General features: G+C 53.6%; 1 protein-coding gene across 3 annotated transcripts in view; it reads left to right on the top strand.

Moving 5' to 3' along the window:
• MOB2 (MOB kinase activator 2) overlaps positions 1–14,578 on the top strand; it is a 74,306-nt gene that overhangs the window by 42,176 nt on the left and 17,552 nt on the right. The window contains exon 1 of one of the 3 annotated variants that reach the window (XM_053202739.1): positions 4,890–5,199. The exons of the other annotated variants lie outside the window; for them this stretch is intronic. The gene's annotated coding sequence lies outside the window, so the exon portion shown is untranslated. Of the gene's footprint in view, positions 1–4,889; positions 5,200–14,578 lie in introns of those variants that run through there. 3 annotated transcript variants of the gene reach the window in all.

The following is a 14,578-nucleotide window of genomic DNA, read 5'->3' as shown; positions in this document are numbered from 1 at the left end:
GGGGGGCATAGAACCAAGGTCCAAGGCAGAAACGTTTTCTGAAATACCCAGTCCCTGTCTCTGCCTGGGAGACGCCTCCTTTCCTACAAGGCTCTTAGATAACCAGGAAGGAGGGAGAACCTCCTGTCCAAAAGGTGTGGTAAGCAGGTGCTTCCTTCTTGTGGAGCTGAAGTCGGCAGCAGCTATTCTGGGTTCTTCCAGAAAATGCTCCCTCCAGGCACGAGGCTTATGAGGCACGGCTCCTACATGCTGGCCAGGTCCTCACCGGCCAGGCCCGTCAGACGCTGCCTCCTCCCCCTGGGTGCAGAGAGCGGCGGGACGGTGGGGAGGTGGCTCTGGTGTGTTCCGTGCCCCACAGCCTGGCTGGGAGTTCGAGCCAGCCGTGCGATCATCTGTGTATGAGGAGGTACGCGGGGCACCTGTGGTCTGGAGACAGGTCCTGCACTGTGGTGTGAGGCTCGCCCGCCTTTGGGCCATGTCCAGGCCCTGCTGGCTGCAAGCACCCTCCTGCTTGGGGACCTGGCCCAGCTGGCCGGCGTCCGGGGGAGCTTTGGGACGGGGCTCCTGTCAGGGTCATTGGGCCGAGGCGAGGGTTTGATGCCTCTGCACAGTGATGAGCAGATGTCACCTGCGGTGGCGGTGCCAGCACAGGTGCTCATCCAGGACATCTGGGCGACTCTGTGGCAGCCGGGTGCAGCCCTGTTAGCCTCTGCCTCTCTCGTCCTGGCGCCATGTCCCCGGCCCAGTTGTGCCACTCCAGCCCAGACTGGCCCTCCCGCCTTCTCCACACAAGTTAGGCCTTCTGATCACCACTCTCCCACTCAGATCCTTCAGGGGTTCCCACACGCCTCAGGCACAGTCCAGTTCTCAGCCCCGCTGCCCTGTCTCTTTAGCCACCCTGCACGGCTCTCCTGGTGGCTGGAGCTCTCCTTCCCAGGGGTCTGCGTGTGCTGTTCCCTGCACAGACCCTTCTTTTCCTCATCCCTCGGGCCTCACTCGTCTGGACCCTCCCTCACAGCCTGTCGGGGTCGGACGCTCGTGTGTGCTCAGGGCTGGGTGAGCTCGCTCTCTGTCCCACCCAGAGCGTCGAGTGAAGGGCAGGGATGTGCAGAGCCTGTGAGTGTGGGCAGAGCGCCTCTCTCTTTCACAACACACACACGCCACCTGTAAGCCACGCACGCTCCTTGCGCAGGCTCCCTGCAGAGGCGATCCCGTTCTCCGGAGCAACACTCTGCCTGAGGCCGCATAGCGGGTGTGGGGGAGTCGGGGGGACCCCAGCAAGCCCAAGGCCACCATGCCGTCACGCTCTGCTCGGCACTCAGGGCACCCTCGGCCTGGCCACGTGTCCGCTGCCCGTGATAGGTGTTGGCTTCTGGAGAGAGTGCCAGGATTACCGGGGTTCACTTTTCAAAGTCAGATGCCCCCAGGAGCCAGCGGGTCAGTTGGGGGTGAAGGGTGAAGCCATCTTCCCCACATGGCAAGGAGCGCACATGCTTTCCTGTCCAGGTCACTCTGCAGTTGAAGGGATCCACGGAGCCCCCGGTGGCCGCCGCTTACCCCTGGACTCGCCCAGGGCTGGATGTCAGGCCTTCTCCCTGTGGCAGTCCAGTGGAGGACCGGGGTCCGTGGTGGCCTGCGGGGCCTCAGCTTGGTGGCAGGCAGAACGTGTGTGCACGTGTCTGTGTGCCAGGGGGGCGGGGATTGGGGTTTTCCGCGGCCAGATGGCAGAGCCCTGAGGGGGCTTCTCTAGAACGACCGCACCAGAAAGACATTTTTCCGTCCTCTCTTCCTCGTTTAACTCCTGGCTGGCCTACGCACCTGTCAACACTCTTTTTGTGCCCTCAGTGTGCCAGGTGCGCTCCAAGTACAGAGTGTACCGCCGAGGAAGTGGCACACAGCCTGGCCCCCTGAGCTGGCGGTTCTCGGGGGTGGGGGTGGGGTAGAGTCACAACGCGGTTCTGTGCAGCCCGGCCGGATGGGTGCTCCGTCCACAGCTGTGTGTTGCTGGGGGAGTGGCACCCGCCCAGCACCCTCACTCCCTCCTGGCGTCTGCCATGCTTGTAGACAGAGTCACTGTTCTGTCCCGGCCCTGGGCCCGGCCCTGGGCCTCCCACGGAGGAGAGAGCGGTAAGCGTGCGCAGGTGCCTGGCTGGGGTCCGACTGCTGTGGCGGGAGACACTGGGATGACGTTGGCTCAGTGTGGTGGGCACTTGGGGTGCCAGGGCCCTGTCGCTCCAGTCCTGTAAGGCACTGGGGTCAGAAGCAACATGCGGGAGGTGGGAGAGGAGGAGGCAGGCTCCTGGCAGAGCACCTGGAGGAGGCGGGAGCAGCTGTGTGCCGGCTGGATGCAGGGGTGGGGGGCTGGGTCCGCGTCACGGTGCTTGACCCACAGCAGGAGACGCGGGCACTTACACTGCCCGGCCCTGGGCCTGCTGCTGCCTTCAGCTGGAGTCCGCTTACTTTAGATGGACAGTGCATTTTTCTCCTGAGAAACCCGGCCCCGGGCAGGCGCCGTGGCCCGCGGACGCCCTCCTGCCGCAGCAGCCCTTTCCTGGGGCGACACGGTGCTTCGGGACGTGCCGGTGAGTGAGCACGCAGGCAGCATCCCGGGACAGGGGAACGGACTGAGGGCGGGCACAGGCGGGAGGAGGGAGACTTGTCAACCACCACGGTCCCGCAGTGAGAGGGACGGGGGGCTTCGGCCAGGGTGGACCCGCCGACCGTAGATAGAGCCTCGAGGACACGCTGGTGGACGGGTGTGGGTAGGGGCTGGGAGGATGCCAGAGGGGCCGTGCTGGAAGGGGGAACTTAAGGCGACCTCGGGACGGGTGGAGCAAGGACGCGTGACGGGAGCCGTTCTCGACACACGCCGCGCCTGTCGAGAGGGTTCAGCCCTGCGGGTGTTAGCGTGCGCATGCGCGAGCCTCGGAGCCCTCTCCCCAGTCAGGGAAGTGAGCCCACCCGTCACCTCCAAAAGGTACCACGTGACTTCTTTCCCACTCCCTTCCAGGTGACCGCTGGCACGCCTCTGTCGTCACGGGTTAGTGAAATTGTCCGGCCGTTTACGGGAGGGAGTCTGACAGCAGAGTGTGAGTCCCCCGCACGCTGCGTGCGTCCGGTGTCTTCTGTCTGCAGTCGGGCGGGGCCCCGTGGGGCCGACCAGCCCCAGCCTAGTGGTCCGCTTTCCTGCTGGTGGCCACGGGGGCTGTTTTCACATGTCGGCCGACACAGATGATGCTGCTCTGGACGCGCGTGCAGGTCTTTGTACAGACACGCGCGTTCCCTTCGGTGGGTCGCCTGGGTCGTACGACACACGTGCGTTCAACATCTTTAGAAACCGTCAGACCGTGTTCTGCAGCCACCACACCACTTGTCTTTGTGCCAGCCGCGCGTGACAGCTCCAGAGCGTGCCCGTCATCGGCACTGGGTGCCGGCAGTGTCGGTCAGAGAGCCCTTGTGAGGGAGGGAGGCCGGGTCTCGTGGTTGCGGTCCGCGCTTCCTCATGACCTCATGACCTCATGACCTCCAGGTCTTCTCAGTGCCGACTGTTCAGACCTTTTGCCCATTTTCTACGGAGTCTGTGTTCGTGTTGAGTCATAGGGGGCGATTAAGCATTCTGGATGCAAGCCCTTAGTGAGACACGTGTTTTAAGAGGGGTCTGCAAGCAGCTGCCTGGGGGGGAGGGGGGGCCGTGGGCTCGCAGGAGGCCCACTGCTCGGGTCATCGTCTGTTTCCCATGTTTCATTTCGGATAGCCTCCGTGGTCGCAGCTTCAAGTTCATGCATCTTTGCTTCTTTGCTCTGGCCGTGTTCGGTTGGCTGTTAATCCTACCCAGAGTACTTGTCATCGCCCGTGTTATCCTTTCTGTGTCCAGAAATTCAATTGGGATCTTAAAAGAAACCTTCCCTGTCTCCGTGACATGCTCAGTGTTTCCTCCAGTTTCTGCAGCAAGGCGGGACTCCGTTGTGACAACCTTCTAACGTTTTCTCATTCTGTCATCTGGCCATTTTGGGGTCCTTTTCCATCAGTTCTTTGACTCTTAACAATGACTTGCATTTTCCTCCTTCCTTGAAGGCTTCCAACTAGACACAAGACGACATGTGCTCTGCCTTTTTTGGTGCTGGATGTCTTTGTACGTTTCTAGCTATTCTTGAGCTGTGTTTCTTGGACTCTGTTGGGAAATGATTGAACCTTTTTAGTTCTTGTGTATGTTCTTTGTTTGCTGGGATTCTGGCAGGGTCTCACGTGGAGCTGGTTCTCCTCCCGCTGATGCTGAAGTCCTCGAGTATCGCATCTGATGCCATGAGTCGTTTCTCCACTCTGGCCAGGGTGCCCCTTTTCCCTGCATGAGCCCCAAGGATGGTCCCTGTAACCTTCCCAGGTGGCTCGCCCCACCCTCGGTAGTTAGTTCCCTCGCACCACCCATCCCGGCCGGTGGGGCCCTCGGCAGATCTGTGCAGCGCTGTCCTTGTGGGTCCCCTGCCCCCAGCCCCCCGGCGGAGACTCCTCAACCCAGGGTCTGCTGGGCCCCTCCCTGCATGCAGACTTACCTTGTCTGCTCCCATCCCGGGGTCACTGTGCCGTGTTTTCTGGTGTCCAGGATCTCGAAAGCTGTCACATATTTTACCAGTGTCCTGTTGTTTGAAGCAGCAGGTAAAATCCAGTCCCCGTTACCCCACCTTGACCAGAGCGGACGCCCCAACTGGAAGTTTTGTTTTGAGGACGTTCCGGGTTAGAGGTCGTGCTCAGACTGGCCGCCCATGGTTGCTCTGTAACGCCGTCTCCCTCCTTACGTGCCTGTGAAGTTCAGTCTGCGCACACGTAGCAAAACTGAGTGAGGTTTGAAATCACTTTTATCTCCCCAGACTTGCTTTCTTCCGCGTATGAAAGCGATGGGCCGTTTGATGGCAGAGAAAGGCAGCCCTTGGCCTTACATTTTCGTCTGCTCCTTCCGTGGCAAGCCCGGTGCAGTGTGTTTAGGGGTGCATGCCAGCTGCTCCTGACTGGTCCTGCTGAGTTTGCAGCCACATCCCCGCCAGCCACCCCGTGACCACTGGGCCAGGCAGGGCAGCCGGGGTCCCACCCTGCCCCCCGGCACGGGACCACCCACAGAGCCCCTGAGCAAGTCGGGAACGGTGGGTTTCCAGAAGCTCCTGGCTGCACACGAGAAGAGCAAGACTTGAGCTGCCACCCATGCAGGTTAGAGGGGCAGCTTGGGAGGAGTGCACATCCCCACCCAGGCCGAGCGGAGGTGGGCCTGGGTGTGAGGAAATGGGCCGTGGTCTCGGCAGCAGAGCGCCGGCTCCCTCCTTGCCTGGCGGTTCCGGAGGAGGCACACCAGTCACCACTAGCTGCGCTCAGACTTTGCTTTCCAAGTACGCATGCGCCCCGCACGGTTCTCACTTCCATTTGTTGTGAAAGCTGATGGTGCCCCTGGCTGAGTGTGGACCATTCCCGAAGAGCCCGGTGAACGCCCTCACCCCTGCCACGCGCCTGTGTGCCCCCGGTCCGCCCTGCTCCCCACCTGACGAAGTGGGCTGCTGCCGTTGGTTTTTCCGGGGACGTCGCCGTGGACCTGACTTCTCAGAGTGCCAATTTACACACACGTGGGCCATGCATAACGTCAGTGTGTGTCGTGTTATAACGCCCTGCTGCCCGGGGCTTGACCAGGCATGACCACGCCTGGGCCATGCTGGCCGTTCCGAGGGAGCCTCAGTGCACTGAAAGAGGGGAGCTGCCACCAGGTGTTCACGGGGAGGCCCGTCTCTTGGCTGGGGGCCAGATTCATGGCCGGATTTTATAGGAGTGTGTTGTTAAGGGTGAGGTTTCAGCAGGCACGTGAGTCCGAAGCTCCGTTTCTGAACTTACATCCAGTGTGACCCTAATCTTGCCGTTCTCTTTTCTTCACCCCATTGCCCAAGCTGTTCTGAAACAAATTCTGGACGTCGTGACATTTGGTCCGTAAATGTCTTCGTGTGCGCACGAAGGGTAGGGCCGCTTTTCCTTGCACGGAGGAGAGGACATTTCGTTACCATGTCAGAGCAGCAATCCGTAGTAACGTCAAACATCCGATCTGTGTTCATGTTTTCTCCAGTTTCTTACAACTGTTTTTTTAGTGTTTGGATTCAAAGAAAGTCCATGCATCGTGGTTGGTTGACAGGTTTTATAACTTTCTCTTTTTTAACTTTATATCTCAAAATAAAAACTCACCAAAAATTGCAAAAACATCACAGAGAATCCAGTGTCCACTTCAGCCAGCCCCGAGTGGTGACATTGCACACCACTGGGGTGTAAGGGGGTGACGTTGGCACAGTGCTGTCCACCAGGCCACAGACTTTATTCAGCGAGTCCTCAGTCCACAGGCGCTGCTCCTTCTTCTTCCCCCTGCGGTCACACTGATGAAACCAGGCAGCTTCTCCTGTGGTGTCACCCAGCCGTCCTTGTGGTCCAGCCTAGCGTGTTCCTCTGTGTGTCCCGTAAGCTGTCGGCTCTCCTGAGACACTAGTTGGGTCGTGTTTTTCTTATGTGGGGGCAAGACTCACTGTCAGTGGTGGTGGGCTTCCAGTAGGAGGCTTGCACTCTGGCTGTTGTGACTGGTGTGTGGCCCTCGTGACCACCGGCCGCCCAGAATCGCTGCTTTGTTAGACGTTGCACAAAGGCTGTATCTCTGCATCCTTCCTGGTCGGTTAGATGGAATACTTCTGTAAAGAAAACCTTCTCCTCTTCAACTAACTGGGCAGCTTGAGAAGCAGGATAAATACTCCATCCTTCCTTTTATTGACTATCTTTCAACATGCAGATTTGTGTTTTTGCCGTTTCCGAAGGTAAACAACCAGGTGTTTTTGTAAAAAGTATTGTTAGATAAAGGTTTAAACAGTTTTGCGTTTCAGACCATTGGGTTGTCGTCCTGTACGCTTAAATTGCCCCATCCTCGGCCAGGGAATCTCTTCAGGCTCGTCCACAGTCACAGTGACAGTGACCCTACCAACCTCAGCTGCAGCCCTTTGCCATGACAGAAAGGTGCAGCCCTGGAGTCCGTGTGCAGGAGCCCACCTGGCCACTGCAGGGGCACGCACGTGCAGAGGCCACGGTCTGGACATCAGGTGTGCTTTCCGCTTCTGAGCCGTTTTCTTGGCCTTTTCAGTGGACAGAGGCAGAAAAGGTGTGAGTGTGGAGCACACGAGTTCTTATGGCTACTTCAGGTCCAGGTTCAGGGCCTCACCTCCACCTGTGTCCCCCCACCACGAGGCCCTTTCTCCACCATACCACACCCTTGTGCCCGTCCCATGCCAACCACACCAACAAGAGGAACACAGAAAACAGGGACCACACGTGTGCCGAGGAAGCGGAGGACGGACCCTCGGGCCCTGTCGGCATGAGCCGGTGCAGCTGCCGCGGAGGACAGCGTGGCGGTTCCTCCAAATACTGCAGCTAGAACGAGCGTGTGACCCCTAGTTCCTCTTCCAGGTATTTACCCAAAGAACCGAGAGCAGGGACTCGAGTGGGTATTTGCACACCCACGTTCACAACAGCTGAAACACGGAAGTGACCCCGTGTCCACCGACAGACGAGTGGGCGGACGTAGTCCGTCCGCTCCCTGGACTGTCGCTCGGCCCTGATGAAGACGGATGTTCTGCCACCTGCCACCACGTGGATGGACCCGGGGAACGTGATGCTCACGTGTGATCCACTCACACGAGGTCCCTGGAGTCTCCAGATTCCCGGAGACAGAGAGTGGACGGTAGGCGCCGGGGCTGGGGGAGAGGCTGGGGGTCCGTGTTTCACAGGGACAGAGCTTCCGTTTGGGAAGATGGAAAGTTCTGGAGATGGGGGGGTGGGGACGGCCACACAACTGTATGAACGTGCTTAGTGCCCCTGAGCTGCACGCTTAAGAGTCGGTGGAGATGGTACTTTTTAATGTGTATTTTGTCACAGTAAAAAAGAAATATTGGTGTTTTTGTAGCAGTTACTTTATAAAGCCTCCAGTCCTATCCTATCATCTTTTGGCTGTTGCCCTTTGGTCCCCTCACGTGAGAAGTGAGAAACGTCATATTAGCTAGAAGCTTCTGCCCACTCCGCTTCCTCCTATGCCCCGTGATTTGGAGTGATGTCTGCTGTTCAGTTGTTGGCTCAGTGTTGGTTCTCAAGATAGAATGCCCTTGGTGCTCACAGGGCCGCCCCACGGACGTCCTTGTTAGCACTTCGCTTGCGTCCCAGTCTCCCGGAGAGCATGTTCACACCCACGTGCTGGCTTCATAGCAGAGCGTCCAGGCTGGTTGGGCTGCGTGGGCCTGAGAACTGGCATTTCGGGCAGGCTCCCAGGTGATGCTGCTGATGCCAGTCTGGGAGCCGCTTGAGAAGCAGTGACGTAAGTGCAGAGAGGCCTCGTGGGTGCCGTGGGGCGTGAGCTCGTTTGCAGCTTGTCTGGAGCCTTCACCCAGGTTCGTCCACCTCCACACTGTTGACGTGTGTGGCTGGGTGATTCTCGGGGGGCAGAGGGGCGGCCCTGTTGGCTGTGGGGTGTGGAGCCGCAGCCCTGTCCCCTACCCACATCTTCAGATATTGCCAGATGCTCCACAGGGCAGTATTGCCCCTAGTTGAGAACTCACACTTGAAAGACTGGATGGATGGATATAAAGTCTCTGGCTCACGTTTTCTCACCTTGTGCATCTTTGAGCACACCGTAGCTGTCTTCGCTCTGGCAGCCAGAACAGAACACCACAGGCGGGCGGCTCAGACAGCAGACCTTTAGTCTCACGCTTCTGGAGTCTGACATCAAGGTCCCGGGTGATTTGGGTGTTGGGAGGCTGGGGGGAGATGTCTTTCTCTCCTTCTAAGGGCACTAATCCCATCGTGGAGCCCACCCTCACCATCTCATCTACCCCTGATCACCTCCCAGAGGCCGCATGTCCAGACATCATCCCATCAGCAGGTAGGGCCTCAGTGTAGGGATTTGGGGGCGACACCAACATTCCGTCTGTAACAGTGGCCTTCTGATGTAAAGCGTTGTTGTTGGAGTCTGAAGCAAATACAGTTTCCCCTGCATGTAAGCTGGTCTTTCTGTGGAAGGAGCCTTTCCACGTTGTAAGTCTGGTGATGGGGCCATGACACCTTGGTGCGGGTGGCTCTGGTTTGACATGTGCCTCTTCGCTATGTGGATCCAGGTCTTTGTTCTTTTAAGTTTACCCACTGCTTTCACTAAAATGCTTTTTCTGTCTTCCTTTGTAACAATTTTTAGTTTTTTTAAAAAATTGGTGTCTAAATTATAGACAGTATCATGCACAGGTCTTAAGCGTACAGTTAAGTGAGTCTTGACAGATGTGAATACCCCTGTAGCTTACACCCTCAAACCCAGAAGGTTCCGTCCTGTACTTCCCAGCCACTTCTCACCATTTCCCTGCTACGTCCCCTCCCAAGACGCGACTGCTATCCTGATTTATTTGCATCAAAGATTAACTTCACCGTTTCTAGAAGTTCATATAAATGGAACTGTAGGGTACCTATGTTTTCTTGCTGGCATTTTATCCCCAGTGTGATGCCTGTGAGGTTTAGCATGTGGATGTGTTTGGTTGCTGAGTGGTATTCATTATGTGCATTTACCGTGATCAACCTGTTCTCCTGTTGATGGACTTTGGGGTTGTTCCCGGTGTTTGGCTATTGCGAGCAATGCCGCTGTGAACATTCTGTGTGCCTTTATGTAGATAGATGTGTGTTTTGTTTCTCTTGGATAAATACTTAGGCACGGACTTACCGGTTCATAGCATAGATGACACATTTCACTTTATGATGAACTGCCGACTGTTTTCTCGAGGAGCTGTGCTGTGTCCTGTTCTCACCAGCAGGGAATCAGAGTTGTGGTTGCTCTGCCTTCATATCGACCCTTGGTGTTGTTCGTGTGTTTAATTTTAGCCAGCCTGGTGGGATCTCGTTGGGAATGGATGTAATGTGCCTTTCCCTACTGACCAGTGATGCTGAGCACTTTCTTTTGTGTTTGCTACTCAGACAGCTTCCTTTGTTAAGTGTGCTGGTCTTTTGCCCTTTTTAAGCCCTGGGTTGTCTTGTTATTGAGTTGTAGCACTGCTGTGTATGGTCCGGATAGCAGTGTTTTGCCAGATACACGTTTGCGAATGTTTTCTCCCAATCTGTGGCTTGCCTGTTCTTAACGGTATTTTGAGTGGAAGGAGTGTGTTTGGCGGTGGGAGGCGGGGGGGTAATTAGATTTTGATGAAATGTGATCAACTTTTTCTTTTATCATTAATGCTTCATGTGTCCTGAGTCATTTTTGCCTGCTCTGAGTGTGGTACAGAACTCCTCCTGAGCTCTCTGTTAGAAGTGTGGTCACTCTGCTTTCGTATTTCAGTCTTCAGCTCGTGCTGAGTTGCCTGTTGTTCGTGGTGTGAGGTAGGGGTTGAGGATTTTTGTTTTTGTTTTTTAACAGGTGTTTACTTTTTGCAGCAGTGTTTATTGAAAAGACTTTCCTTTTCCGTAGGATTGCCTTGACATCTTTGTTAAAGTCCAGTTGACCACGTTTGTTCTTTTTTTAAATATCTGTTTGTGTTGTTAGTAATACAGTTTCTTGAGTACTACAGCTTTAAAGTAAGTCTTGAAATTAGTGAGTCCCCCAACTTGATTCCTTTTCTTGCAAGAATGGTCTCATTGTTGTAAGCCATTTCACATTTCCATATACGTTTCAGAGTCACCCTGTCAATTTCTACAAACACATTCTGCTGGGACGGCGGCAGGCTCGTGCTGAATCTGTGTTCAGGTGGGAAAATTGACACGCTAACAGCATCGAGGCTCCTGATCTAGGGTGAGGATAGATGTTCTCGTCTGTTTATGTGTTTAACTTTTCTCAGCAACGCTTTGTGCTTGGTAGCAAGAGGCTCTGTACACTTTAGCTAAATCTATTTCTAAACTTTACAGATTCTGTTGTGAACAACAGTTTTCTAACTTGCATTTTCCATTTGTGTGGTCTTAGTATATCGGAATAAAGTGAATTTTTTTTTCAACGTTTATTTATTTTGGGGACAGAGAGAGACAGAGCATGAACGGGGGAGGGGCAGAGAGAGAGGGAGACACAGAGTCGGAAGCAGGCTCCAGGATCCGAGCCATCAGCCCAGAGTCTTGACGCGGGGCTCGAACTCACGGACCGCGAGATGGTGACCTGGCTGAAGTCGGACGCTCAACTGACTGCGCCACCCAGGCGCCCCTAAAGTGAATTTTTATATATTGACCTTGTATCGTGTGATGTTGCTAAATTTATTTTTCAGCTGTAGCAGACTTTTTTTGCAGGTTCCTAGAACTTTGTGTATATACAACCGTCTTATTTCCCAAGCAAGATGTTCTTTTCCATTCTAATATTTATACCTTTCATTTCTTGTTTGGCCTCATTGCACCAGCTGAGACCATCCACGCAGTGCTGAGTAGCAGTACTGAGTGAACATCGCTGCCTGGGTCTCAATCTTACCCGCAAGATGTTTAGACTTTTTCAGCTGGATATTTGATCTTCATATTTAGATATTTCTGTAGGTGCCCTTTTCCAGTTGAAAACATCCCCTTCTAGTCCTGGTTTGCTGAGGGTTTATGTGAACATTTTGCCGTGTACTGTTTCTACCTGTACATGAGAATGATCATGTAATTGAGATGATCACTTTTTCCCCCTTTAATCTGTTAATGTGGTGAATTACATTGATTTTCAGATGTCGGCTAAGCTTAGATGATGAACCTCTCTTGGTTATGCTCTGTTACTCCTTTTACATATCACTGGGTTCATTTTGCTAATATTTTCTTAGGGAGTTTTGCATCTGTGTTCAAGGAGGATATTGCTCTGTAATTTTTCTTGTGATGTTTGCATTTTGGCCTCGCTGACTTAGCTGGGAGGTGTTTCCTCAGCTATTTTCTGAGAAAGCGTGTGTAAGAATGGTGTTATTTCTTCTGTGGATTTAGTTGAATTCACTCGTAGCCATCCGCTTTTGGCATTTCCTTGTAGAAAGGTTTTTTGAATTTTTTAATCCAATTTTTAATCATAAAGTCGAATCTTATATTTGTTCTTCTGTCAGTTTGGGTAACTTGTGTTTGTAAAGAACTTGCCTGTTTCATTTCTGTTGGCACACAATTGTTCACTGCGGTCCCTGGTCCTCGCAGTGTCTGGGACCTTTAACAACACCTATTTCACCTCTAACATTGGCAGTTTGCACCCTCACGCCCTCCCTCACGCTCTCTCCCCTTTTTGGATCAGTCTGGCTGAGGAATTGATCCATTTTCTTAAGCTTCTGAAAGTTACCTTTGTGGGTTTTTTTTTCCTTGTTTTCTGTTTCATAGACTTCTATTATTGTTATGTCCTTCTTTCTACTTGCTTTGGGTTTAATATGTACCTCTTTACATATTATAACTTATTAAAACTTATAAGTTTTCCCTAAGCCTGGCTTTTTACCTGTATTCTACAAACTTTAATAAGTTATATTTTTATTGTAATCTTTTCTTTTTCACTGTTTAATTTGTTGTTAAGTCTATCCCATAAAAAAGTTTTTTTAAGATTTCTTATTTTATTTTATTTTTGAGAGAGAGGGAGCATAAACATGAGTGGGGGAGGAGTGGAGAGAGCAAGAGAGAGAGAGAATCCCAGGCAGCTCCATTCTGCCAGCGCAGAGCCCAACGCAGGGCTTGGTCTCACAACTGACCCTGAGGTCACAACTTGAGCTGAAATCAAGAGGATGCTTAACTGGGCCACCCAGGCACCGCCCCCCCCCCCATAAAATTTTATTCTAGATGTTCTATTTTTCAGTTCTAGAAATTTCTGTTTCTCCTTTTTTTCAATTTATAATATTAGAGTCCTAATATTTGTGCTCATTATGTCCATCCTTTCCTGTGAATCCTCGAATCATTGAACGTATGATGCACCTTTGTTGTGTCTGGGTCTGTTTCTGTTGACTCTTATTTTTCCTGGTTATGGGTTACATTTTTTACTTCCTCACCTGTCTCTGCGTGTATGTGTGTGTGTGTTAGACATTGTGGTGGCTAGTGTTATTAGAGCTGGGTTTTGTTGTTCTTCCTTAAAGAATGCTGTGTGTATTCCAGTATGCGGTTCATGTGCTGTTGCTTTAACAGGAGCCTTTTGAGGCTTGGTGAAGCTTTATTAGGGCAGGTCTAGAGAAACCTCCTTCTGAGGCTACTCTAACCTTGCTCCTGGCATGGCTTTGGGTGGAGGCCCCATGGAGCCTCACTGGAGCATCCTCCATCTCTACTTGGGAGCAGGATGCCTGTTTTCTGCCCTTGCAGCCTTCCAGAGCACCCCTTTGGCTTGCGGCTCCCCATGGCTGCTCTTTGCCAGGCCCCGCATGCCCTCAGCCGAGTGCTTGGCCAAAGGCTTACCTGGCTCTGTCCTTCTGTCTGGAGTCCCTTCTCTGGGCAGCCCAGCCCCTCTGGTACCCTACCCTGCACATTCCAGCAGCCCAACAGCCCCACCTTCAAGCCTTGCCTCCGTCCAAGACTGCGGGGCCTGCGTGGGCTTAGCCTTTCCGCACCCCAGCCTCCAGCAGGTAACTGATGTCTGCTCACCCGTGGGTCCCCTGCTCTCAGGGGCACCGTCCTGAGCTGCCGGCTGCCAGCATGGCATGTGGTCCAGCATTCGTGTATTTCACCCAGTTTGTGGCTGGTGGCCGTCGAGGAGGCCAGCCCAGCACCTGGCCAGCCCTGCTGCCATGGAAGTGAGAGTGTCTTCACTCGTCTTTTGTTTAAAAAACTTTCCGCCCTGCACTTCCAGCCTTGTTGGCTTTGTGCTCCTTCTGGTTTACACTGCATGTCAGAAGCTCTGATTTCTGGTTCTTATTCTGAGTTCTTTTGCCTCTCTCATCTTCCCTTTTTTTGAGTCACTTTGTTTCTGAGATTGTCTAATTTGTTGGGTTACAGTTTTCAGCTGTTTTGTGCGTGTGTGTTTCTGGGGTGTTCTGGTTGTCATCGGGGGGCTTCTTATTCTCTCTTATTTTCTTGTTTTCATTGGACTCAACCATGAAGCTTTTCCCATTTGCATTTATTTATTTATTTATTGATTGATTGATTGATTGATTGAGAGACCATGTGAGTCAGGCAGGGGCAGAGACAGGGAGAGAGAATCCCAAGCAGTCTCCATGCTGCCAGCGTAGAGCTGATGTGGGACTCGAACCCACGAACCGTGAGATCATGATCTGAGCCGAAACCAAGAGCCAGATGCTCAACCAGCTGAGCCTCCCCCGCGCCCCGGAGCTTTCCTGCACCTTCAGCAGGGGTGCCGGGCTGTTCCCTTTGCTGCCTTCACAGCACGGAGCTCCTTCTGCTGTGGTTTTGACAGAGTGATTCATAACCTGTGGCTGCTCAGAATTGTCTCACTGTTGCAGGGGGAGCTTATAGACAAGCCAGGGAGGAGGCTGGAGTAATGCACAGGTGACAGACAAGAGTTGGAGGCATCGGGATGAACACGTGTGTAGCATAATACGCACGCAGACGTGTGTAGGTGAGCACACACACTTTGCTCTGTCAGCAGAGAGGACCTAGGATAGGAAAGGGCCACCCAAGAGCCAGATCTCGGGTTTTTGTTTTCTCC

The sequence above is a fragment of the Acinonyx jubatus genome, chromosome D1, assembly GCF_027475565.1.
Source record: "Acinonyx jubatus isolate Ajub_Pintada_27869175 chromosome D1, VMU_Ajub_asm_v1.0, whole genome shotgun sequence".
NCBI lineage: Eukaryota > Metazoa > Chordata > Mammalia > Carnivora > Felidae > Acinonyx > Acinonyx jubatus.
The sequence above is the reverse complement of the archived record's forward strand: the minus strand, read 5'-3'. Positions and strand labels throughout refer to the sequence as shown.